We start from the raw sequence: 27,041 nt of genomic DNA on the forward strand, positions 1-27,041 counted from the left end.
AGGGGTATTTATGAATCATGGTTTTGATTCAGTGTTGTAGAAGGGAATGAAAGAAAGATAGCTAGTTCTGCTCTTTTAATGCTTTGTATGATAAAAAATCTAGGTACACGCAATTTTGATGAAAAGTGTGGCTGCGCAGGATTTTTAATAATGCTCAACTCCTAACAAGTTCAGGAAAAGGGAAGAGATTCTGTACTATATGGTGTTAGATAAATGCATTTTTATTTAACTTTTTTGTTAGTGTTTATAGAAGTAATTTTTGAACTGAATAGGTAGTCAAGAAATTAGGCTACTTTCCCGTACTCTGGTGGCTTTTTCAAAACCGCTGACACAAACACTGAGGCTTGTCATGTTGTTCAGTCTCATTGTCCAGTGCCATTTACTAAGCTGTCTTGAGGTTACCTGTTAATCCTTGTTTTATTTCCTTGCAAGTTGCTGCTCTGTTCTTATTTGTCAATATGAATCTCTCCCTTACCTTATTACCTGCCTGTTCTCATCCTGGTTAATTTCCTGCGCCGCCCCTCCTCTGTGTCTAATTGCTAATTAGTATTTGCCTTCTGTTTAAATCACTCTTCAGAACTCTCTTGGCACTGGCTATGATTTTTTTGTGTTGGTTTTTTTGTTATCCTGAAGCATTCACACAGATGTGATGAAAAGGTTAAAAAGTATATCACACTTGAATGTCTAAGCTCTTGCTTTTGTTTCATATATGTTGAGAATAAAGAAACGTAAGCCTGCCTGAGTAGTGTTTAATCTGTGAAGTTACATGCTCTTATATTTATAAATAGAAGCTTAAAATTCAGAAGGAAGGTGTGAGGAGGGAGTGTTGCCAGTCAGGAGGTATCGTTCCTAAAATCACAAGTGTTCCTCTAACTGTGTTTATGGGTAAGTTATGCTCAGTTTTTGATAGTGAATGTTGCTTGATGCTGACAATAATGCAGAAGTTTGGCTGGTGCTTTCATTGTGTGTGATTTAGAATTAATACAGTAAAAAAAAATATCTTAGTTGGGTAGTTAAACTTAACACAGCATCCAAAAGCTTGACGCCTGTATCTCTGGGACTTATAATACTACTTAGGAATACAGAATGAGGTTTCTATTCAGACGGTACTAAATAATTTAAAACATTCAGGCTGAAGGCCTATACAGTAACAAAATGAAAAAAATGCCTTGTCACTGTAATTACAAAAAGCTGTTTTCCAGTCTAGTACTGGCCTGGTATGTGGTGCTTTCAGACGTGATGGTTTCTCTACAGTATGAGTCCCTGCTACTCGTGAAGATTTTGGCTTGTTAGGAAGAGGTGATCTTTCAACCTCGATGTACTTTCCTGTGAATATCTGACAAGTCAGAGTAGGTTTCAGGTTACTCATGTGGCTGTTGCCTCTCCATTGGGTCCAGGAATGGGGGGAGCGGATGTGTGTGTGTGTGTTTTTGGTTTGTTTTTTATTTGTTGGTGTGTGTTGGTTTGTTGTTTTTTTTTTTTTTATAACATGCCATGTTTTTGGAATGTATTAGTTTATTTGGTTTTGGTGTCTTCTGATGGGTTTCCAACACTTCTGTTCCCTGATATACAGGGTATGTTTCCATCATTTTTCTGGAACGTGAGTTGTAGGAGCAGCTAGTTTTTCTAATGCTGACATACAGCTGTAAGTTCCTAGAGTCTTTGTATACACTATTTTGTAAACTCTCTTAGAAATAGAGATGTATTTTGCCTAACAAGACAACTTAAGATTCTCCTGGAAGGTAACAGCTTAAGAACTGGTCTGAGCACAAACACAATTTTTCACAGCAGAAACTGCTGTAATCTTTACTGTACTCTGCTAGCTTCATTATTCTGGCCTGAAAAATGTTACAACTCCTTAGGAGAGTAATTTCAAAACCAAAATCTTTGCATGTCATGTATTACTTAAAAAAAAAAAAAAAAAAAAAAAAAAAGGAAAATCCATTAACCTCTCAGTAAAGAATGAAATTACTTTAAATATTAAGTTAAAAGAAGTCCTCCCCTTTAATGACATGTTATTAAGGCTTGTAAAAATGTTACGGCATACTCCTCTTGTTTTAAATATAAATTAACATAGTTGGGGAGCAGAAATTTTGGGTTAGGTTTTCTCTTTATCACTGTGGCCAGCAAAAGAACCTCATAACACTTTCCTACAAAACACTACACAGTTAGACCTTTCATTGGTGAGGAGGGGGGAGGGAACCTGCTTGTGATTTTATAACTTTGAATTTCAGAATTTGAAGGCATTGTAGTAAGGAGCTATAATTACAGTATGTGGTATAACCCCAGCTGGCAACTAAGCACCACACAGCTCACTTTCCCCCCCACACCCCTGCAGTGAAATGAGGGGGAAAACTGGAAGGGTAAAAGTGAGAAAATGTGTGGATTGAGATAAAGAGAATGTTTTAATAATCTAAAAGTTAAATTTAATATTTAAAAAAAAAAAAAACAAACAAAACCAACTGAGAGGAAAATAAAACCTAAGAAAAAAACAAGTGATGTAAAACCAAAACAGTTGCTTACCACCAACCGAGCAATGCCCAGCCAGTCCCAGTGCACTGGCAGCTTCCCATCTCCCCCCCTCAGTTTTGTTCCTAAGCATGATGTCATGTGGTATGGAATATCCCTTTGGTCAGCTGGGGTCACCTGTCCTGGCTGTGACCCCTCCCAGCTTGTTGTCCACCCCCAGCCTACTTGCTGGTGGGGCAGTCTGAGAAGCAGAAGAGGCCTTGACACTGTGTGAGCACTGCTCAGCTGTACCTAAAACATCAACGTGTTATCAACATTATTTTCAGCACAGATCCAAGACATAGCCCCATACTAGCTACTATGTAGAAATTAAGCTCTATTCCAGCTAAAACCAGTACAGTATGTTATCAAGGTCTACTGGCTTTATAAAACAGTAGTTATAGACAAGATAAAATTGTTTAGGACTTTGCAAAAAAGAACATGGAATTAGACAGTGCTACTTAAATTATTGTAAAGAAATGCTGTTGATATCTTAGCGGCTTGGCAATTTTAAAAGAAATTTGGCATCAAGCACAAGATTTTGCTAGTTGGGTGTACTGTTTTCTACAGAGGCAAAATGGACTACTTATCTGAAACCTGCTTAACCATAGTGAAGACTGCTAAAATAAAGATACCAACCTGAAAGATGACTCTCTTGTTTTCTAATCTCAAAATACCCCGAAGTGCTTTTGAAGCACAAAAGAGAAAGTTAATACAATGTTGTGTTTTCTTTCCCTTGGAAAATACTATCATCTGCCAAATTGACTTTGAGATCTCTAAGAGCTGTCATCCTACAGTCCTTTGATCCAGCCTTTTTATATGTACAGTTCATGTGAAGGAAATGTAATGACATGGAATGTCATTGCAGGGAACAGGTATGTATCTGATTTCTAAAGGAAAAAATGCTTGTGTCTTAAATAAAATTCAGTTTAAACTCACCTTTTCCATTCTTTTAAAGGTTCTTTCTTTTTCATGAATGTTTTCTTGTTAGTTTTTTTCTCTCAACCAATAGCATCTCTTCGTCAGTTGATTACAACAGTTTATAATATTTCGCAAAACAGACAAAAAAGCAAATAGCATTTGTTGAAAAAACTAAAAACAGCAGTTCTGCATTTGAGAGCTGGTATAGTATAGTCCCACTATGATTTTGGAGACAGAGCGAGCCAGGGACACACTGCTTTGTGGCTTTGCTTACACAGTATCTCTTTTCATGCAGGTGTACTATTGGCACACAATTTGAGGGGTTTCTACCTTTTCAGAATATTGCCTTTTGATCTCTTATTCAGTATTGGCTTTACAAAGTTGTTGGAAGTGGTTGTGGTCCACATCAATGTGGCAGAGTTCTATATAATCAGCCACTTTAAACAAAATCCTGTAGATGTGAAAGTATTGATAAATGTTTTCAATCTTGCTGTCTTATGGCAGACTGAGGGGATAGGTATTCGAGGAGAAATTTGAGCCATGGACAGTAAAAGCTTACTTTATTCTTCCAAATTGTTTGCAGTTTGATTAGTTTGAGGGAGTCATTGAAAGGTGTAAAACTCATTGGTCTTGCTGACTTCATGCATTTGCATGACCCTACAAGGATAGTTGTTTTCAGTTTATGAACTAGATGGGTGTGAATTTGTTTCAGTTCCTCCAAAGTTTGTCTTCTTTCATTGGGTGTGGAAGAAGTGGATATGAGGTTTGTAGAAAAGATCTTTTTTTTTTAATTATAATTTATTCTTGACACTAAAAATGGTAGTGATGGTCTTCATCATTACAATAGGTAAGAGAGTGTGTGGACAACTAAGGACACCTGAACCCTGCAAAAAGGTATTGTGCAATATCAGGTCCCCTGAGGGTAAAAGCAACACTAAAAGCATGTCAACATTTCCTGTCCCTTGTTTAAAGTTTGTTCACTGAGGCATTTGGGTAGTAGACAAGACAATGTATTATAAGAAGGGAGAATGTAATAGTTGTCTACAGATCAAGTAAGCTTTTGTGGATTTAGGTTGCTAAGAAATGTTATAGAAGTACTCTGAAATCATATTGGCGGGTTTCAACAGATACAGGGTTGCCATGTGTGATTCCTAGAGAAATAACTTACTCCTGTGGCGATTTAAGTTTTTTTGGTTTAGGACAAGTTGTAATAATATATGCAAGCAAGAAAAGCCCAGGTTCTGCCCCAGAGATGAGTGGGTGTTTTAATAGTTTGCTGGTCAGTCATATATCTTAACAATTTTAATAAACTTGAGAAGTTTGGGAAAATTACACAAGCAAGCAGCACTGTCAGTGGCTCCCTTATGACTAAAATGAGTTTGAATTTACATTCTGATAACTGGAGAAACTGGAAAGTAGCTGTACAGTGTGTGTGTGAATAGCCTGTATTCCTTCTGCTGTTTTTTGATAGTGGTGAGAAGTGGATGCCTAAGACAGGCTTAATGGAGGATTAATATATACACTTACAACAGAATTGTTCTCAGCCTCCAGCTGTTTGTTGCTCAGGATCTTTCTGGGCCACTGGTAGTTTCTATGTGTTTAGAAGCCACACAATGTATTTCTGTGAACACAGAAAAGAAAGTTCTTTTTCTTCCTGTCTAGTCAGATCTCTTGAGGCATAATAATTTCAGAACCTCTTTGTGTGTGCCTTGTTTGTGACACTTTTCAGTCATTCCTAACGAACAGGAGAAAACAGTATTTGTGTCAGTGCAGGTGATTGACTGTATAGTGCAAAAGTGTAGGTTTTAGTAATTCTGATTATCATCTGCTTTCTTGAGCCATTAAAAGTTGTTTTCGCTGTTTGTGTCTGCTATCGTGTTTTGGCAATGCATCATCTAGCTTTCCAAATCTAAGTGGCAGAGCACAGTTAAGATGTTTTTTGTCTTCTCTGTCAGGGTGGTTATCAATGTGTATATCAAAATACCAGCCACTTACAGATGTCAGTTTAAACTGCTGTAACTTGTTCATGTGTGTCTGCACCATAAATAGTAAATTAACTGTAAAATGAGTTAGCTAAATAGAGTCATTGGGCTGCTTACAAGTGGCTGTTCAACATAGTGGAGGGGGGTGAGGGGGGTGAACGGTTAAAAGTACTTCCGGGTCAGATTTTTCCCCTAAATGGAAAGTGTAAAAGATTTCTTATGGAAGTGTGAAAGGTTTTTTCAGAGTTGCAAAAGTCAGCAACAATTCATAGCTTGTGAAATACTAATGATCTTTAGCTGAAGAATAATACAGAAAGATGGTAATTACTCGTGTCTTACTGAATTCAGATTTTTATGGGATCTATACTATGTATGTACAGAACACAGAAATGGATGGAGTGCGTAATCAATTGTGGTGCAGGAAAAGGAGAGCACTTTTGTTTACATTCAGAATGCTTTATGCGGTTTTGTGTCTGAGATGACTATTATTTAAAACTGCCTTGGCAGCTTCAGAGTTGAAGCTTTTAAATGTCATTTCTAGATATCCTGTCATACCATAACTTGACTGACTTAAACATCTTTGGTGGTCAAAGGTATTACTGGCAAAACAGTATCTTGCTGCAAACAGCTAAGTAGTTCAAGTAGCCTTCAGAGCAAGATTCAGATGGATTATTTTTTGTGTATACATATATATATCTACAAGCTTATATGAAGTAGTTTGCAGCTAAGTAATGCATTTTAAAATAACTTCTTAATTAAGTAAACTTTCCTATCTATACAGTATGAAATGTGGCTGGGGTTCTGGCCTTTTTAGCATTTCCAAATTGTGACTGTTGTTTTCATTATATTTGTAAAAATATTTGTTTTAAGCTTAGCAGGGAATTAATCTTAAGCTGCTGAGTATTTCACAGAATATTAGATAACATAAACATTTTTAAAATTACATTGAAAATGGGCCATAGGTTGTTTCTGCAAGTGCAGGTGATTAATTAGTGACAGTTGGAGACAGAAACAAAACTTCTAGTCTTTTAACCACTGCTGCAGGTTTGATGCTTATTTAGGTGAAACATAATTTACCTATTCAGTTACATAACTTCTCTATTCTTAATGATTAATTGAGCTGCCACTGATAATCTGTCCTATTGTTCTCTAAGGATGATGCACGTTTTTTATGATGGTGTATGCTAACATGTTGGCAGTTACAGTTAATGTAACATTTCATTGAGTCAGGAATTAAAGTACCATTTGGCAGCATATAACAAACATGGGTATTAGATTAGAGATTTTAAAAAGTAATTATACGTGGTTTAAGTGTGTTAGTATTCAAAATGATTAGCAGGGAGTACTGAATGTGATATGTGACTCAGCACTAGAATTACATTAGTAAATTTTCACTTCTCTTTTTACTAACAGGAAAACCAGTTAGGACTGCATGATGATACTAACATTGAAATGCTCAATCTAGATGCTGATGAGAAACTTCAAGAAAATAGTGAGTCGGGTAGGAGATGGTTCACATCTTGTGCTGATATTTTTTGTACACCAGGGCTCTGCTTTGTCAAAGTTGAGTTGGGGGGGTGGGGGAAAGTAGAAATAGGTTCAAATGAAAATTTAGTAACATCACAGTGCTGTACAATTACAACAAAATCCTGAAAGAGACCAAAAATTCAGGTAACTTTTCATGCATATCTTGGTTCTGAGACTTTCCCCTATGTGGTTCAGAAAAAGACTTTGGGCTTTCTCATTTTAGGAGTTGTTTTTTCTATTATTTTTTTTCTTTTAAGTTTAAATCACTGTTTCTAAGGTGGGTTTTTTTATGCTTTCATTTGTGTAGTGAAACTAAGTTTTAATCTAAAAAGTATAGTTTGGTACTAATTTTGCTAACCAATTTATGCTATTCGGTGTATTTTGAGATGCTAGCTTAACACTAATTTACCTAAAGAAAATTATTAAAGTATTTGCAGCTAAATTGCATTCAATTTTATCAAAAGAAGTTAAATTAAAAATTTAATTAATCTGTTGCTAATGAGTAAAATTTTCCCCAATGCAGTTTGTCCAAAGTGCTCATAATAAAGCCCAGCAGAGAAGTGATTCAGCTTTCCTTGCATTTGTGGTAATTACTACATTTCTGTTAGACCTCAAATTGCTTCTGAGATTTCTGACAAGTTCTTCTAACTGCTTGGCATTTATAGGGCTTCTGCCACTGTTAGCAGTAGTGACTACTGACTAATTGCTTGGATTTTAAGGATTAGATTGTGCAATTCTACTTAAAGCAAATATTAGTGAGACAAAAGAAATGCCAACAGCCTAGCATTGTTGCTGATGGTGATTGGGAAGGTGCGCTGGTGTTAAAGCAGTAATTGTGACAAACCACCAAATTTATCAGTCTTAAGCTGATAGGTTGTATTAAATTTAGCAGGTAACATAAAGCACTGGAAGTAAATTGCCACAACCTGCAGAAAGCAGCTTTTGACCTTGGTGGGTCCTCACCAGAGTCTGCCTGATAGTTTTCAGTTCATGTATGCTTGAGATGCTCGTGAATGAAAAAAATCTTACAAGAGTCTTTATCTCCTGTTCACTCAGGTGGCTGGTTGCAGCCTTTTTTTATAAAACAGAAAAGAAAAAAATAAAAATCACAGCTATGAAAAGGAGCTATGGAATGAGTGGGAAAAGGTAATGATAGTCCCTCTCCGATGAAGCTGCATTAGTATGTTTCTGTAACTGGTGAAGACAAAAAGACAAAATATGGTTGTTTAAAATTAATAGCTTTTCATAGTAAGTTTTCTTACAGGCATCTAACTTTTTTCCTGAGAAAATATTTGGTTTCTCATATGCTTAGTTCAGTTTTGATGGGCTAGGCTATCTAATGAAGGTGTTGAATCTTGTTGGGAAAATGTGCTTTCTGGCATCAGCATTCAGGAAAGATGAGGCATTTGCCCTTGAAACTTTCTGACACTTCAAAGTGTGGCTGACTTTATCTAGGAACTCCACATTAGGTTTACTCATTAATTAAATCCATTAGGGTCTTACTGTAGCTATTTTTAGAAAGAGGGGTATAAAACTGTAGTAACAGTTGTTGCACTTCTGGAAAAAGAAATAGTTTATTATGTCTAGGTTCCTTCTGGTATATTTAGTTTTCTGAAAATTAAGTATTGAGTGTCTAATTGTGAATAGCTTTTTTAACTTTAAAACAATTTGTCTTTTACTTTTTAGAACATTCAATGTATAAACTTTTGTCAAAATTTGGGTATTCACAGGTGCCTAGATTTTTAAGGAAAAAAAGCTGTGAAATAATAAAATACAGAGTTCAACAACTTGCGGTTCCTTTTTTTTTTTGAAAAAAAGCAAGTTTTCTATTGACTTTCCCCCTGCTGTTTAAGGGTCTATTTCTGGTTCCTGCTTCCAGCTGCCAGAATCTTGAAGCTTTCTCAGTCGTTTGCCAGGAGAAACAGGTGTGGAGTGTGCTTCCTTTGATTCGTGCTCTTGGAATCAATGGCTCCCTCTGCAGTCCTTTTAAGAGAAGCAAAAGCGTCTCAGATCCTCTGCCATTCCACCTTTCCTTCTTTCCTTGGAAGGAATACACTAGGTGCAAGAGTTTTGTCTTACCTCCATCTTCCACTCTTTCTACATATTCATGACAGCTGCATTTTCTACAGGTGTAGGGCAAGAGAGGCTAAAGATTTAGAATACGCCTGTTCAGAACACTTGCAGTTAACCAGATCTGCTGTGGTTGCTGTATGCTGTGTATGGCTGAAACTGAGTGAGCACTCTGGGCTCCAGCTTCCTTAAAAATAAGACTAAATGAGTGCCCAACATGATAACAGTGATGACAGAGTGAAGAGACACAGAGACTCTTGTGGGGAAGAAACGTGCATAAGAATTCTATAAGAACCGTGGGTGAAGGAGCAAAGAAGAACTTTTTTCAGCTAACTGTGGCTTTTATGTGCTGCTCCTCTCCAGTTCATCCTCAGGTAGCCATTAAATCAAAAACTTTAACATGTTCTCGTCTTTCTGCAGTGGGATGTTACTATTGTCATTAGGAAAATAAGACCTAAATATTTTAATTTTTAAGTACTTTTCTGGCTCTCAAAAATAGATAGCTGGGCCTAAGAACTAGTTTTAGGAAAATGTAAACAATGTCCATGGAATTGTACTGGGGCAGTTTGCTCATTAATTAGTTATATATCTGACAAACATGATTTGTTATAACTCCTTGAATTAAGATGAACTACCCAGTAAAGTGACTTTTAAATGTCAGGGAAAACTGGGAATGAATATTACTTTGTAACCTTTTTCTAGAATTTCTAGAACAGTAAATACACTGTGTGGTATTTTCTCACAAAAATTTTAAACCCTGCAAATTTCAAAGTGAAAAATACAAATTACTAATCATGAAATTGTTTAACATATGCAGGTGAGCAAAAGAAAATTAGAGGCAAGGTTCTGCAAAGAGGAATGCAAAAATTGCTGATCTGGATCAGGCCTGTGGAATGATCTTATGTATATAACTTTTCCCCTTTCACTTCGTAAAAATTATCTCATTGCCAGAAATGGAAAAGCTTCTGTTGCTGTTATTTTGTAATCCTCTAATACACAAAAAAAATCTTCATACATGTAGACACATAAAACATAAAATCCACAAGGACTTGTGAAATGTGGTGTTGCAACTGTCGGTTGTATAACAACTAATTTTTTGCATGACAGATAGTATATTTTCCAAATAATTGTATATCCTCTTTCTTTTTTTTTTGTGAGTGGGTTCAATTTTATTTATATTGTGGTAGCAAAGGGGTGATACTTGTTACAACGCTGTGAAACTGTGCTTTTTTTGTGTATGCCTCAGTCGTGTTGTCTTGCATTGAGGGAGATCTGCAGCCCAAATGTTGGATTTTATTCATGTAAAATCTTCCCTCAGCTTCAGACCTTTCTTTATTCTGAGCTTTCACATTTTAAGAGTGTCGTGGAGGGGTTTTGAGCCTTCGCTGCCTGTACTTGTAGACAGTATTCTAAAAGAAGACATACTATATTTCTGCTATAGTAGTTTCAGTATTTCTTCCTGTATTACTGTTTGGCATAGTTTAGCTTTTTCTTGGGGGTTGTTTTTATTTTTGTTTTTTTGATGTAACTTTCTAAGATATTTTTCTTCGACCTTTCCACACTGAAATGCAGATTTTTGCTGGGTTGAGAATTTGGTAGGGTTTTTTTCTCCTGCTGAATCTATGTGTTCATGGGAAATTCAGGTTGGAAGGGACCTCATGAGGTCTCTAGTCTGGCTTCCTGCTGAAAGCAGAATCAGCTATGAGGTCAGACGAGGTTATGAGGTATTTTTGTCCAGTCGGGCCTTGAAAACATTGAAGTGTGGACACTACAAAATTTCTCCGAGCTATCTTTTTAAGTGTTTGACTGTCCTCATGGTGAAGACGAGTCATCTCCAGTCTGGACTTCCCTTGTTTCAACAGTATGCTCATTGCGTCTTGTCTTGTCACAGTGCCCCAAATGAGGTGTGTTAGACCATATCTGGAATAATAAGCAGTAAGTAGATGTGGTAATCTGTTCCCTTGTCTGGAAAGGCTCTTATTAGTAAAGCCTGGGATGCTGTTGACTTTTCCTACCAGGGCATGCTGGCTTATGATCAGCTTGCTATCTGCCAAGATCTTTTCCATGGAACTGCTCCCCAGTCAGTCTGCAGCCTGTATCATTGCCAGGGGCCTCCCGGGTGCAGGGCTTTGTGTTTGTCCTGTCTGAATTCATACAGTTCCTGTAGGGTCCATTCCTCCAGCCTGTCTAGGTCCATCTGAATGGCAGCCCCACCCTTGAACATGTTGCCTGAACCTTTTCACCTCAGTTAGGTATTATCTTAAAATTCTGACCAGAGTACACCTTACCAGTCTTTCAAGTTATTGGTAAAGTTGTTTAATGGACTTGTCCTAGGGTAGACCCCTGCAGCACCCGACTTGATACCAGCCTCCAGGCAGCATAAAACACAGTAACTGTTATCCTCTGAGCCTGACCAGCAAACTGTTTTCTAACAGTCTAGTTGTTCATCCATTCTAAAAATATTTTTTTTTTCTAGTTCACTAATACTCAATTTCTTGGAGTGCTCATGTCCTCTTTTAGTGTCTTGATGCATTTTATTATTAGCTTTTTTATCAGTGAAAATGTACAGTTTCCATGTTCATGAGTACTTTCTCACTCCGTGACTAACTTTTAGTGAACTCGAGAAACTTTGTCATTGCCTTTCTGTAATTTACACAAAGCCCAGCTCTTTTTTTCAGTGCTGACATAATCATACCATATACTCTTCAGTTTTTACAACATATTTTAGTCATTTTAGATACTTCTGCCTACTGTCTGAGTAGAGCAAGTGACTAACCTTTCTTAAAGTAGATGGGGTTTTCTAGTTGCTTTAAAAGAGTTTGTGCCTGGACCTACGATCTTCTTGTTTCCAGCTCAGGGGATTTGTTGTTCTTAATTATTTGCCCACTTCTCTTTGAAATGGTAATTTTGCTAGATACGCATGCTAGATGATAATGTGTCTGGAACAGCTATGTCGTATTCTTCATATAAAATTCATATTAAAGCAACAGTTCTATTGGCAGTATTTCAGTGATTGCCTTGTCCTGGTGGTGGTCTACTAGATATTCCGTTCTCATTCAACTTTCTTGTTTATGATCTAATAAAATAATTTCCCATTCCTTTCTAAGATTCTGTTGCTTTTGAAATCATTGCCATTTTATACTTCAGTTTTTATGATCTCTTCTTTTCTACAGCTTCATTAAATTGATTTTCTATTTTATACGAGAATCTTGTTAGTTTAGCACTATATATGCTATATATAGTGCTTCTTTACTCCCAAAGGCTGTATTTCATCTTTCTTCCCAGTACTGGCCACAAACTGTTTCCTTGCTCACCCAACATATGAATTGTGCTTGTCTCATACCAGCAACAGGCTAAAATGCCTCCTGATTTCAGGTTGTGTAAGAATAACTCTTAAACACTTAACCTCCCTCATGAACCTTGCTGTTTTGCGATACAGCCACAATCTCTGGCTATTTTACCGGTTATCACACTTGTGTTTTAAAATCCTCACAAATTGGTGGACTGAATACCTCTCTCTTCAGCTAGACAGTTTTGAGTCCAGATGCTAAGAGTTTTTGAGATTCAGGTATGGACTGAGGTACAAATAGGTTTCAGTGTGTCTGATATGGTGGGAATACATGGATAAAGGTCTGCGTTATTTACAAAACTAATGCAAAATGTTCTTGCTTTCAAACATTGCTTTTAAATCAAAATGCTGTTTTGACTGTGGGTTGCATGGGTACATGTTTACAAATGTGAAATAAGATGTATTTGATTGATTATCTGTCTTGTAGAGGTTATTACCACCTTATAGTTCATCAGTTGCTTGGTTCATGTATGGTTTTGCTTAGGGCTGTGTCTTTGCAGGCAAATAACATCGTTTCTGTTATCCTTGTTAGATGTCAGTATGCAGATAATGGGTTTTGTTGGTATTTCTGACCTGTCAACAGGATCAAGGTACAAATGAGTAAACTTCACTCTTTCAGGGGGAGGGTAGGGGCACGAGGGAAAGTGGCTGCTGGATTTTGGTTTGTTTTGGTTTGGGTTTTTTTCACTCCTTCAAAGACTGACTAAACCATGTTATCTTTACTGACTGGATAGTGCTGCTTTCCTCTTTACAGTTTAATGTAGTGGATCATGGATTTATGTGTGATTATGATTTAGTTGCTCTGTTGTATGACTTATTGAGTATTGCAGTGTGGCCTGTTTGCTGGCTTCACATGAAGTAGAGCATTGCTATAGCTGGATGTTTATATAAAATACGAAGTGCATGTGTTGAATTTTTGTATAAAGAGAAGAATATTTTGCTACCTGTGCAAGAAATTCTGGCCGAATTAAGTAATTAAATGAAGACTGCATAATTAATTAATGATCAAGTATAACGTAATTCTTCTTTCTGGCCAAAGAAATTACTGAAAATGTATGCTAAAACTGTATTTTAAAAGCAAACAATTAAACAGAAAACTTCCTTAGTGCCCTTGGAATCTGTTAACATGTGAGCCAAAGGAAATGCCTACCTTATGTTGTCATTGGAACAGCATCCATTTGAGGTTCCCTTAGGCCTCTTTTTTTTACCCTGCTAAGCTATGTGTGTGCAGTGAAAGTGTCTTTTTCATATAAAAGTTACTTTTCACAAAGTACTGTGCTTTCACAGCAGTTTCTGTCTGTGGTTGATAAGTTTCTTTGAAAATTCTGATTTTTTTTTCTCCAGAGATGTTGATAGATTGAACTTTTTTGAATTCCTGCTTTATATGTAAGAAGTGGTAGAAGCCATACTTACTCAGAATGACAAGGGAAGTCCGTAACAGAGCAAAACTTAGAATCTAGATACCCTCACTGATAGTCTTCTGCTATAGCCATTAAATAATTCTTTTTTCCCTTGTAAGGTTTTCTGAAAAATGTGCTGTAAAATGATACCATAGCAATGGGGCTGGAGATGTACATATGTTGCTAAGAAACTACATGATCTGTTCTGGACCAGCCACTGTGTCTTCAGTTTATGCATATACAAAAGGGCCACTTTAGGTGATGTGCGTTTTGCTCCACCGATTTCTGACCTGCAATGCTTGCCTTTGCAGATGGAACATGAGGATTTTGTAATGGAGGGGCATGGCAAGACTCCACCTCCTGGTGAAGAAAACAAACAGTGAGTCACGCATTTATTTAAAAAGGGCCTTACCGTAGTAAATGGTGTGAAGCACTCTTGTTTAAATGTGCTGGGAACATTGGTTGTTCATTTGGTGCTCACCCTTTTGGTTCCTTAAATATCCATATATAATAGTGGATAGTGGCTGGGAAGAAAAAAAGGCAGGATGTTGATTTGCCTTAAATTTAAAAGCATACCAAAAATGCATTGCAATTTCAGAAGGTAAATCAGAAGTTGTTGTAAAAGATATAATCATTCTGGAAGCTTGGCACTCAGGTAGTGTGTTTGTACATGAAGTTTTTATACAGCTTTTCACTGATATAATGTGAAATATCATAGAACCATGGCCTTCCTTTTGGTGTGCATATGGTAGATTGGTCGTCTTTGAAATGTGATCCTTACTTCTTTGGAGCGCATTTTAATAAAGGAACAGAAATTATAAACAAAATGCTCTTTCAAGGATGAACAATTTAAGATGTTGGTACACAGTGCTTTAGGGAAAGAAGCTTGATCAAAGAAGCAAATGACCAATTTCCATTAGCAAAAGGCTTTTTCATATGATTTCAAACTGAAATCCAGTAATGGTTGGGTTTTTTCCCCGGGGTTTTTGTTCAGATGGGAAGAACAGAGCCTTGTCCTAGAAGTATTGCAGGTTGTCTTCCATGTTCTTTTCTTAGTTACTGCAATGGTAATTCAATTTTGATATCATAATAAAGTGGGGGGGGGGGGTTCCTGACCTGCCTTTTGGAGCAAGCAAGAAGATGGTCTTTGGGAAATCCACAGCACAGAACTTTCATGTTTTGGGGTGTTTGTTGGGGTGTTGTCCCCGTCCCCCCCTGCCCCTGTCTAATTGGATGTCTCCTGATGAGAAGGAGGAAGTTCTCATTGATCAGCAGTACACTTTTAGCAGAAGGGCTGGAGTTTGACTTGGGGTGAAAGTCTTCCTTGCCATCTAGATAAGGTAGCAACTCTAAGTCTACTGCCTCTGCAACAATGAGAAAATGTTTCTGAGGCAGCCAGGATGAGTTCAGGGAAGTTCTAGTGCTGAACATGCACATTCTTTCCATAATGGAAGTAAGCCAAACTTCTAAGTAATTGCTGCTATTTCTTTCTATTCAGACTGCCCAACTTACTGTGGTACCAAGATACAAAGCTTGTTGAAGTAGAAAATTTCAGAAGAAAAATCAGTGCAGAAATAAAAAGTAGGAGTTAGGTTTCTGCTCCTCTGAATTGTTTCTTTAGATACCTAGTACTTTAACAAAATACGTTATTGTAGTGAATAATACGAGGGATGTTGTATGGGATTTATCATAGCCTTGTGTTTGCTGTCTTATTTTAGGTGCAAGTGGAAACTAGAGTTGCTTTACAGTTGACCTGATTTCTAATTAGAGCTTTTCAAGTGCTTTACAACATCATCTCTTTCTTCTCCAGAACTGTCATTATTAGAAAGAGAATATGAGGTCAGTGATAGGCAGGATTTTTGTTTTTTTTAATGAAGAAATTTGAATTCAGGTGACAGCTGGGATTTTGTCATACATGTCCTTCCCTACGGAGTATCACTCCTAATAATGTTGTTAGTATTTTGATAGAAGTCTAAAGGTGCAATTTTAGTAGTGCAACTGAGAGATGAAGGTACTTGTTTTGTTCAACTGTGGCATAATGCCAACAAAATTCTATTGTGGGTGTTGCTCTTAAATGTAAATCAGTCACTTGAATCCTTTTCTACCCACAATCTCAAATTTTCATCTGCCTAACAAAATTGTCTGTTACCTCTTGCTGTAAGTGACGTTGATCTGGCATCTGAGATGAACAAATGATAATCACAAAAAGGATCAGTAATTTGTGTTCTTAAGAGACTTCAAAAAGCTGCTTTGATTTCAGATCTTTTGCTTTAGATCTCAAAAGAAAAGAAAAAAATCTGAAATTGCCCCTTTGTATTATTACTTACTGGCATTAGAGATTAGTTGGGCATCCTGGAGTGGGTCTAGTGAAGGGCCATAGAGAGGGACTGGAGCATCTGACATAGGAGGAGAAGCTGAGAGAGCTGGGACTGTTTGGCCTTGACATGAGCAGACTTGGGGGGAGGATCTTATCCATGTGTATAGATACCTGATGAGGGGACTAAGGAAGACTGAGCCAAACTCTTCACAGTGATGTCTGGTGAAGAAGCAAGAGGCAATGGACATACACTGCAAAACGGGGAACTCCACTCAAATATAAGGAAAAAAATATTTTGGTTTTTTTTGAACTGCGAAATGTGGTCAGACCTCTGGAACAGGTTGCCCAGAAAGGGAACCTTCATCCTTTAAGATACTCAAACCCCAGATGGACCCAACTCGGAGCAGCCTGCTGTAGTTAACCATACTTTGATCAAAGGGAGGTGGGATTGATGATCTTGGAGATCCCTTCCATCTGCAGTGATTCTGCGTACCTGTGTTTACTGTTGTCCTCCTAGGTGGTTTGAAATAAAATTGGAGCTTGTTAGTGAAAACTAGATCATAAGTTTAACTGTAGAGACAGACATTCACCACAGAAATAGCTGCACTAGCTGAAGATGCTTCCTTCCCTTTCCAGCTGTTACCACATTTCCTAGTTTACTGCCTCTACAGCTGTGCAGATGGGGTTTGTTTTGGTTTTTTATTGGGAGGTGGCATGGTGCTGCTGCCATTGGCTTTTGTTGTTGTTGTGTGCTTCTGATTTGCTTTCCTGAAAAGTTGGCCATGATAATCTAATTGCCTTTCATAGGCAGCCTCATCTGGGTAACTCTGTACTGAGATTCTTGAGGAAATAAGTATTCAGAAGATACAGTTTCAGCAGCTGACCTGCAAGAAAGCTAACTTGCCTCAGAGTGCTGGAGCAGTCTGCAAGTGTTAACCTCCTAGACAAACCAAGAAATTTCTTAATATTTAACTGCAACCCAAGAGACTCACAGTTTGAGTGGGCAATGAAAGAACAGAAATAAAAAGTTACTTTTGAGAGATTTTCAATGGAAGCAGTAGTTCTTGCCTAGCTCCAGTTTCATGTGAAATTTCCTTTGCTGAAGTACAGCTTCATAATGGATTACAAGGAGCCAGCATCCATGGATGACTTCTGGCACTTTATTTCTGAAATGCAACGGAGTATTTCAACTCAGTTTGACTCCAGGATAAAAACTTGGCATTGCAGTAATACCTTCTAGTATTAAAAACACACACACACACACCAAAAAAAAAACCAACCACAAAACAAAAAACCAAACCAAAACCAAAACCCTGCTTCAGTCTCGCAAAGCTTTCTTCTGTACTGAACAGTTCTTTTGGGCAGACTTACTGTACTAAAGTTGCAGTATTTTAAAATCCTTTGGTTGAACTGTAGAATGATACCTGAGAACTGCTGTCTGCTGGTATCTGTCAGCTTTGTGGGGAAGAGTTCTCCTGTTAGACTGTATACGTGTCTCTAGAAATCTTCAACTGATCATTTACAGCATGAATATAAGTGATTTCGATTGAAGCTAAGTATGAAGACAAGTTACCTATTCAAAATCCTTAGTATGAGTAAAATATGGAATGGGTATAATCATCTCAAGTCCTGCAAAAGATGTGCAGTTTATGCAAACTGTCATGGTTGTGTAGCAATGAGGGCTGCCACTTACTCTAAAACCTATACTTCAAAATAAATGAGTCTGCCTGGACTATTGCAGCTGTCTTGGAGCTTGCAGATAGTTGCAGCTCACAGCTCCTATATTGGCCGTCTTGGACCATGCTTCTTACTCCAGCAGAGGACTAATGGACTCCTTGAGAAATTGTTACTTCCCAGTTTTTAAGTACTCTGACTAGTATGTTTGGTAGGGAACCCCTTTCTCTTCCTCCCAAAGGAAAAGTTTGGAGAAAGGTCAATGTAATTATGTTTAACAAAATGTCCATCTGCAATTAAAGGCATTCTCTCATATTTTCATCTGTTATGAAGGAGTTGACCTGAATTGCCATACTTAAGGAGTAAATATTATTTCCCCCCAGAATATTTAATTTTTTTTATGGCAGTAGCTTCTTGTTGCTTTACCAGTTGTAACAGGTCTTTGACTTTTTCACTGCTAGAGCAAAGATTAACAGGCAACTTTGATCAAGAAACATCTTTCTGGAACAGATTTCTGTTGATGAGCAAAGAGCAGCTTCTCTTATGTGCTACCCCAAAAAAGGTAGAAAAATTCTACTCAAGTCCTTAAATTGAGGTTGTGCTCCTAGTTCTAGCAGTATTAATTAGCAACTCTGCCTGTGCTAATAAATTATTCCCTGCTGTCACCACCAGAAACTTAGGCACCTTGATCTATTAGTAATTTGTGTAATGAAAAACTGCTCCTTTTAATAAGAAAAATGTGTATGTTTTGCTATTCCTGACTGACACATGGATAAGTCTGTTTGACAGTGACTATTCAGACAAAAAGTGAGCCAAGTTCATACTCATGTTTACTAGCAAGGTAAGCCAAGCTATTACTGCTCTCTGAAGTAACTCAGCTGGCTATTCCCCACCTGCTGTTTTGTAATGACAGGAGAGAAGAGCCTTCAACTGTCTTGGCAATTTATACATCTGGAAGTGATTCATGTTGTAAGAAAGATGGCAAAGCAAGATCATTTACATAATTTACAAAGTGTCACTGGGTAGACCTACTAAATAGCCTTTTCCCTGGCTTGATAGTTTAATGTGTAGATTCTGAGGCAAGAGTTTTTAACGAGACCCTCCAAAATTGCAGTAACACCAGGAAGAGATTGCAACTAGTGAGGATCACAAAGTTGTTTTAAATTTGATAATGTTCTCTTACATTATTTTTTGACATTTCAGCAGGAATATTCAATGTCTTCCTGGATTTATGTAACACTACAATTAAAAGAAACTGGTAGCTAAAATGGTCTAAGCTGGAAACAGGAATGATAGACTAATATAATTTAAGCTGGGAAGAACCTCTGGAAGTCATCTCATCCAATCACATGCTCAAAGGAGGGCCAGATTTGAAGGTTAGATCTAATTTGTAAATTGCATCAGGCTTCTCCAGATTGTTCTAGAGCCTTTCTGGGCAATCTGTTGCTGGGTTGATCACCCTCATGGTGAAGAAAATTTCTTAATATTTAGTAACAATTTCCTTTTCAGTTTATGTCCATTGCCTTTCACCTTCCAGTGTGCGTGTCTGAAAGTCTAGTTCAGTCTTCATTAAAACTTCTGTGTTTGCTTACACAGCAGAATTATTCTTCCCCCCAATTTAGTTTTTGTCACTTTAAAACTAATCAAAACAAGCTCTATCAGGCTTTCCTTGTACTTCAAAATAAGGAGCCAATTAATAGGCCAGTCTTCCTTTGTTTTCAGCAGTCTGCCAGATTGGGTCCACATGTAAATAGCACTGCCACAGTGGCATAAAACAACCTATCTTACTCTTTCATAGTGTTGCTGAGAACTATAAAAAAAGCTGCAGGTATATCCTGAGGATATCTGCTTTTTTTGGTGGAAAATGTCAGATACTGTTATTCTTTTGAAGGGTTTCTTTAACATTAAAAATCCCTTGAAGGACCCTAGACATAGCTTTTGTCCCTGTAGGATAAAACATGTCTTACCAAATTGAAAGTAAACAGCTAAATGCAACAGTGGTTTTGTTTGATGTTTTAAGGGCATTCCATATTACAGAAGGTATCAAGATTTGTCTTGAGTATCATTGCACTCTTTTAATTTAGTGACAGTACCAACCTAAGCAGAAGCTTTTTGGGGTTTTTTTTGAGAAGATTGATGCTGGGATTTTCAAAGTAGCCTCCAAATCCTAGTTCAGATTATCAACCCAGCTTTGGGGTACCTAAATTTGGGTATTGCCCCAGATTCTGTTGAAATTCATAGCAAGTTATGTCTTTCCTTGAAAACATCAATTATGTTCGGAAGTAAAGGCATAGCTGATTCTTTTCATTGCTGATTGTTCTACGCGTGTGTGTAGAATAATTAGCTCATTAGAGGAATGTCCCCAAACAAGTTCTGTCCCACATCCTAACAAGCCACCACAGAGACACATGCTATGTCTGTAGTGGCCATATCAGCCACTTTTATCACAGGGTATTGCAGTTCTGCTAGCATGTCAGAATATGCTTCAGTCTCAGTGATAATTCAGGCTAGCTCCGGTATTGGCATTTGAATAGGAGAGTTCTAACTTTGAAATTTTTTTTACTTTTATGGTCTTGGAGATTTAAAAGGATATTTGAGGGCAGGAGACCATTAAAATAAAACTTAAAAAGAAAACTGGTACAACTAAGATTTAAGGAATATTTTCATTACCTTCATGTTGTAGAAGTCTTTTTACTTTCTGCAGTGTGGAGTGTGTGGCAGGACAAGTTTGCATTTGAAGACAACCCTACCTGTGTATATAAGGGGACCCTGAGGCATAGCAAAAAGAATTGCCCTTTGTTGTGCAATTGAGTGGGTAGAAATGGATGAGACAGCAGTGAATTCTTTATCAGTAGAGGTAACTGTGTTTTAGCTGTAAGACTGGTAAGTCAATAATGTTGGAAAAGCTGGCTTGCATTCTTTACTGTACAGTACTTCTGAACAGTGTAACAAAAACACGCAGAATTTATATTTAAGCACTTTAAAATGCCGTAAGTTACATCAATTGTCTTCCGTATTTTACCAGTTTAAAGTTATACTTAAATATTTTGAATTTTTTTTTACTTAAAGTAGAGGTATTACCCACAGGAGAACTCTAAGCAGAGTATTCTAAGCAAAAAGTAATTTTCAAATTGGGTATTCACTTCTGCAAGATAGTGTTAACAATATTTTCAATTGTAACTTTATGGGTTTTGAGATTTCCCATGTTAACTCCTCAGTGTTTTGTTGTTTTTTCCCTCCCTTTCAAACCATAAATTAAGAGATAGCAAAGCATGTAGCACTGTATGAGTTATTTTGTCATGAACAGATACAGGCTTTCTGTGTACCTCAGTTAACCTACACCATTAAGTGTACTGTTATTTTGTAAGTATTTTCTCAATATGTGGAAAAACAGAGGCCAAGTGACTGAGAGGCGCTGGGGGAGAAGCTATGGGAGATCACAGAAAAAGTCAATTTTGAAAGTTAAGTTCCCACTATCCTAATGTGTTTAACCTACACTGCTGCTGAGTATTGAGAGAGGAAACAACTTGTGGACAGTGTGCATTCTAGTAGTTTGGTGCTGCTTTTCCCTAGGATTTTATAATGCTTTATTCTAGATACCTTGTGGTAATAACAAGCTATGTTATTTGGGTGTCATGCCCCACCCCCCTCTTCTTCCCCCAAGATCTGTATTTGTCCTGAGTAGGAAGTACACAAAGCCAGCTTCTGAATTTGTAGTCTCATCTGATCAGGAGACTTCTTTATATTTGTTGTCTTTTCAAAATGAGAGAGAAAAGTATATTTTCCATTCCAGCTTGCTTGATTTATAAATATGATATTGCAAAATACTCAGACTAGATAGTGTCACATACAGTCCTTGATACCATTGGTTTCTCTAATTATTACTGTTAGTAGTAATTCTTACTGCTCATGAAAAGAAGGGGATTCTGATTTACTGCTGTCTTAAAGAACTTACTGTACTTTGAAGGGGAAAGCACTTGCATACTGATCAAATTCCTAAAATCCTAGAGCCCCTTTTTTTCAGACACCACCACCTCCTCCACCCCCGTCCTCTAGACCCTTTCCAGGAAGCAAACTATCTACCGGACACAATTGACGTGTCAAGTTCATTATCCAAGAAGTCTTTTTTTTAGGTCTGGTTGATTAGTGGCTGTTCTCTCTCCCAAGCTGCCATTTCATCAGGAGCTGCCTTGAGGTAACTGCCTTCTGATGTATCACTTACATAGAAGGCTGGACATGGCTTTCCTTTCAGCATTTTATTGCTATTTAGATGGCAACCATTGGATGATATCTTACATGGGAGAGAGATAACAGACTTAAAGAACAGCAGGCAAGATCATTTAAGGGCTGTTAGTAATTTTGAGCCCTGTCTAAATGAGTGTTTTGTCTATATTCTTAATGTAAAAATACATTTTAATCTAGAGGGATTTCTGTGGTATCTACGCCAAGTTAGTGCCACACATTTTGATTTGCTAAGGATTCACTTACTGGATTGTTAGCGCAAGTCAGTGGGATCATAAATGTTATGAAGCACAGTCCTAAAACCTTTTTTTTTCTTTTTGCATCCAATTTAGGTTACTTAGTGCTTTTTTCCCTCTGCTTCATTCTCTCCAAAGAATAAATGCATTCTTCAAGTCTTTGGTATTTTTTGTGTATACACCCAGATGAATGGTTGAATCTTCCTTTCAAGGAGGTAAAGAGGGGAAGGGAAAAAATGTCTAATGGATGTATGCTATATTAGAGTTTGTGCTCTCTTGTTGTTTCCGGTGTCCAGAAAGTAGAAGTGTTGGTGGCTATCCACTGTGGCTTAGAGATATCAGAGGTTAAAGGATAAAAAAGGTAAATGGTCTTAAAAGTCCAAGAACTTGGGTTCTAAGTTGCAGATCCCATGTAGACCCTTCAGAGAGGGACCATTATTGGTTCAAGAAGGGGAGAGAAGAAAAAAAGCAAGTTCTTCATTCCATGTTGAAGATATAACTTACTTTGTATGGCTAAAAATACTGTGCTCTGTGGTCAGCATGGTACGAATTAAAAACTTGTTTACAGAGATATTTTGGAGTTTTTAAATGGCATTGCCTCTCTGACATGCTGTGATCTGGAGAGCTGGTAGGATTTCTTTTACTGCTACCTAGATAGATGAAATTTGCTGGACTCTTTGTTCTTTGTCAAAGCTGATCGTATTTGGGGTTCATACTGGTTTTAGGTTATTGTATGTATTTGAGTACTTGTGACAGTTACAGCTTGTAGAATTTTCTGCACAGATAGCTAGCTGTTCTTTTCCTGACATTTCAAACTGAAGGGCTGTACATGAAAAAGGCAAATTACTTAGGGAAGATGTTCAAGTCACTTGGAAAGATCAGTTTACAGATTTTTGCAGCAATAAATAGTGCTTTTATTAGAAAAATGAGTCGAATTAGGGAAATCTTTTACAGTAATCCACTGAATATGCATTCCTTTTGTATTCTGCTTTTACTTTGGGGTGTGGTTTTGGTTTTGTTTTTTATTTATTTATTTAACTTAGCATATTATCGTTCCTTTAATGAGAACAAAGGAAAATGGGTTGGTGCCAGCTCCAACCAAGATGCCAGAAATTCCTTTGCTCAGAGGTTTCCGGGCTTGTGATTGAACTCCCCAAACTAAAACTAAAGGCAAGTCAGAACAATTTGTAGAGAGGTCTATCTCTCCATGAAGGAATAAGAATTAAAAAATAAAATCTTAAGTGCAGTATAGCTTACTTTTAGGTGAAAAAAAAAAAGGGGGAGGGGGAAATGGACTAGAATAAGACAACTCTTTCAGTTCAAAAATCTTCCTTGTCTTTTTTTTTGTGAGATCTCCCATAATGCTTTGCATGAGCAGACTAAACCTGAGTGAGTATACTGAATTTCAGCAGAAGCACGTCTAAAGGCTCCATATAATAAGAGGTCCCATTGTGGTAAAGTGTTTATAGATATGAAAGGTAAGTTTTTAATTAAATATTCTAACATTGGCAGATGAAGATGCTTGCTGCTATTTTTTTAAAATGTTTACAGCTTCAAGGCTTAAACAGAGGGAAAGAAGGATTTAACCAATGAGGTTATTACTCTTTTTGAAATGCATAGTAACAGCTATTGTTGATAGAACGTCGGTTAATCATCTAACTGGTATAGTAATTCACATGCTGTAAACAATTAGAAAGCAGCCACTTGCTGTATATATGGGTGGAGTGATATCCTATACCATTTCCCTGAACTTCTCTTTATTTGAAAGAAGTACTATCTTTTCACTGGCATAGATAGAATTGCATAAAATGGATAAACTTTTTTTATTTCACTGATACTTTGGCAGTTTATAGGATTATAGAAACGGAAGAGGAAGACCTGTTAGGGTAGGATTATAGTCTCCAAAGTCAAGAAGCTTTTGAGATGATAGTAAGGAGCAGGTTAACCAACATCTAGGAATAGTAGTTTAATTCCAAGGATATGGGTGTAAAAACTCATTCAGCATTTAGAGAGGGACTTGATCAAATGGGTTAAGATACTTGGGGTCAGTTCATTTCAATTCCTAGAGTAGTTAAGTCTCGTGCAATTACTTTCCATGTCTGTATCTTTCCAAGGTAAGTTTCAGAGTCTCTTGACCAGTTTTGGTCGAGTAAGGTAGAAGGGTAAGAAATTACAGTATAGTTGTAATTACCAATATGTTAAACTTTAGTAAAGGCCTGGAGGAGAGACCAAAATTAATTTCATAGAATCATTTAGGTTGGAAAAAACCTTTGAGATCATCACGTCCAACTGTTAACCCAGGACTATCAAGTCCATCACTAAACCATGTCCGTAAGCACCATATCCTCACTAAAAGAAGGGCTTAGGACAAAGCAAAAGATTATCTGTTCTGGTTATGTCTGTTAATAGCTAATAATCACGTGTGTTTTGGGATTAGCTGCAGCATATACTATTTTTTGCCCAGATACTGAAAGAGGTAAAAAGAAGTTATGGGAAGAGATGTACATAGAGCTCAATATACTGGTAGAGCCTTGGTATCAAAGGAGACTGGCTGTGCAGGAAGCTGGGTTTAGTGTGATAGTTTGGTGTTGTGTGATGGAGATTCACAGGAAATGAGTTTTCAGTTCCATTGTTCACGGAACAACTTTGTTACAAGGCAGCTAGAAAGCTTCATCTTTATCCAGGTTGGAAAGGGCACTTGAGATTGAAGTGAAGGCATAGTGGTGGATTATTTATAGGTTGAACAGCTACGGAAAGTATTGTGGCAGACTGAAGAAAAAATAGGTGGAAAAGTGGGTGTTCACAAAGTTTGATGAATGAAGTTTTCCTTCTGACTCGTCGTCTTTCTGTGAGCTCTTCATTAATGTATATGGTCAGAATTCTGGCTTGGCCTTGAAGTCATGTATAGTTCTTAAATTTCATATGCTATGAAGTTTGCATGCCTTGTATTCTTTATTTTGTCCCTGGCAAGATATGAATGAGATCTGAGCTTTCATGTGGCTCCAAAGCACTGTTGCCATGTAAGTTTTGAATAATAATGGTAGTATGCTCATTCCTAAAATGTGTTGGTAGGTGTCTTTGTGTAAGGGATGCAAAAGCTATTGTAACCTTTTCAGAAGTAAAGCGAGCTTTTCCTTTGTAAGATGCTTTTCATAATGGTATTTTTGTCTGAAGAGTTTAAATTATACTTTTGGTTACTGTAGTTAAAAACCCTTGTCAGTGCTGTTGTCACAATTCTGCACCATAAATTGTTTCACTGCTCACTAAATGTGAAGGGGGGGAGTCCTTAGGAATCAGTATTTTGTCATTGAAGAATGCTTAAACATTTTAAAGTTTTGCACTCCTGCAGAAGGAGAGGTCATATCTCTTGCACAATGGCTTATGTGCAATTGCTGTGAAGACTTTAAAGAAAATAATATATTGATACAGCCGGACTGAGCTATCATCTTCATGTTTCAGAAGCATTGGTCATTCAGCATCTCTGTTCAGAGAAAATAAAGAAGTGATCTGAACTATTGTTATCCAGGTCTGAGATGCCTGTGTCAAGTTCCTAGTTGTTACCAAGTGTAGGAAGCAGGATGCTTTGAACTCCTGGTGCTAACCTTAATGTTTTTAATTGTTCTCTTGAAATAAATCATATGGCAGTTGGTAGAGCACACAAGGAATAGTTAAGTGTCTTAATACTGTTCCTTAATTTAAGGGTTTCTGTGCTTGTTTTTTATTATTAGAAATTATGCAGCTCTGTAACCTAGCCATCACATATATGTCCCTGTTACACCTTCAACTTCATCTCAGGAAAGAAAAAGGGACCTTTCTGATCCCTGTTAACTTGAAGAGGTGTGCTGGCTAGGATTGTAATTGAGGTCAGTTGGTCCACTGGTTGGGGAGCTGGGGAAGAATCAGTGTCCAATTATCTATGTTGTATCTGTTGATGCATGCCCCTTCTAGGGTTGGGGAGTGTGGGAGATCTAGGGAAATCAAACTGACGAGCTGCAGTGGGATAAGAGGGCATGTAGGCTTCAGTTCACTTTAGCAAAAAAAAAAAAATAAATGTCTGCCTTTTTGCCTCTTAGACTTCAGGAAGCAAATTCTTCACCAGCAGGAGCAAGAACAGTTGGTGAGAAGGCATTCATGCTATGAGAAACTTGTTAATGTTTGAGGTTTCTGCTGAGGAATTGTCAGGAGGAGCTGAACTGGCTTTTTTGCTTTCACAGTATCAGCAATTAAGAACTTTATAAGGGAATAAAATGTCTTAAATGTATTGCCACATATGTATGGGCAATGTAGAAAGCCCAGTGGGTGGAGTCCAGTGTTGTAGGATGGTGAGGGCACGGCCTTCAAAATAAGTAAGATATGGCATCAAACTGTAGGACTTAAAGCCCAAACAAAATACTAGCTCATGAGACAGGGAGTTTTGCAGGACTGGATGAACTCAAATCCTTTTAAAGCTGAGTAAAGATCTACAGATCAGACAGACCAGGTCTCCTTTCCGAGATGAGAACTGGAGGGTAGAGTTGATACCTATGCTCGTCTAGTGGACACTGGAGCATGCCTGTCTACATAATGTTGAAGACTAGTTTATTGATTTTTATCAAAAGGTTATCAGAAAAGATGAGCTGTTACAACCACAGTGCAGCTTAATGTGAATTAAAAAACCCCACTCCTCTCCTGTCTCAATTGAGATATAAGCACTGAGAATCCGTGATTGTAAGCATCTCTCTTAATGTGCGTGTGTGTGTGTATATGTCTGCTCATACTGGATACTGTCCTCATAGGAGCACTGTGAAGCTTCATTAAAGTTTTTAAAGTGCTTTA

At 37.4% G+C, this 27,041-nt stretch overlaps 1 long non-coding RNA gene across 2 annotated transcripts in view; it reads left to right on the forward strand.

Annotated features, from left to right (window-relative positions):
• LOC121089036 overlaps positions 1–26,337 on the forward strand; it is a 59,026-nt gene extending 32,689 nt beyond the window's left edge. For both annotated transcript variants that reach the window (XR_005828105.1, XR_005828106.1), the window contains exons 4-6: positions 14,069–14,136; positions 23,418–23,421; positions 26,326–26,337. This is a non-coding gene — a long non-coding RNA (uncharacterized LOC121089036). The remainder of the gene's footprint in view (positions 1–14,068; positions 14,137–23,417; positions 23,422–26,325) is intronic.
• The last annotated feature ends 704 nt before the right edge of the window (positions 26,338–27,041 follow it).

Source organism: Falco naumanni, chromosome 5 (assembly GCF_017639655.2).
Source record: "Falco naumanni isolate bFalNau1 chromosome 5, bFalNau1.pat, whole genome shotgun sequence".
Taxonomy (NCBI): Eukaryota; Metazoa; Chordata; class Aves; order Falconiformes; family Falconidae; genus Falco; species Falco naumanni.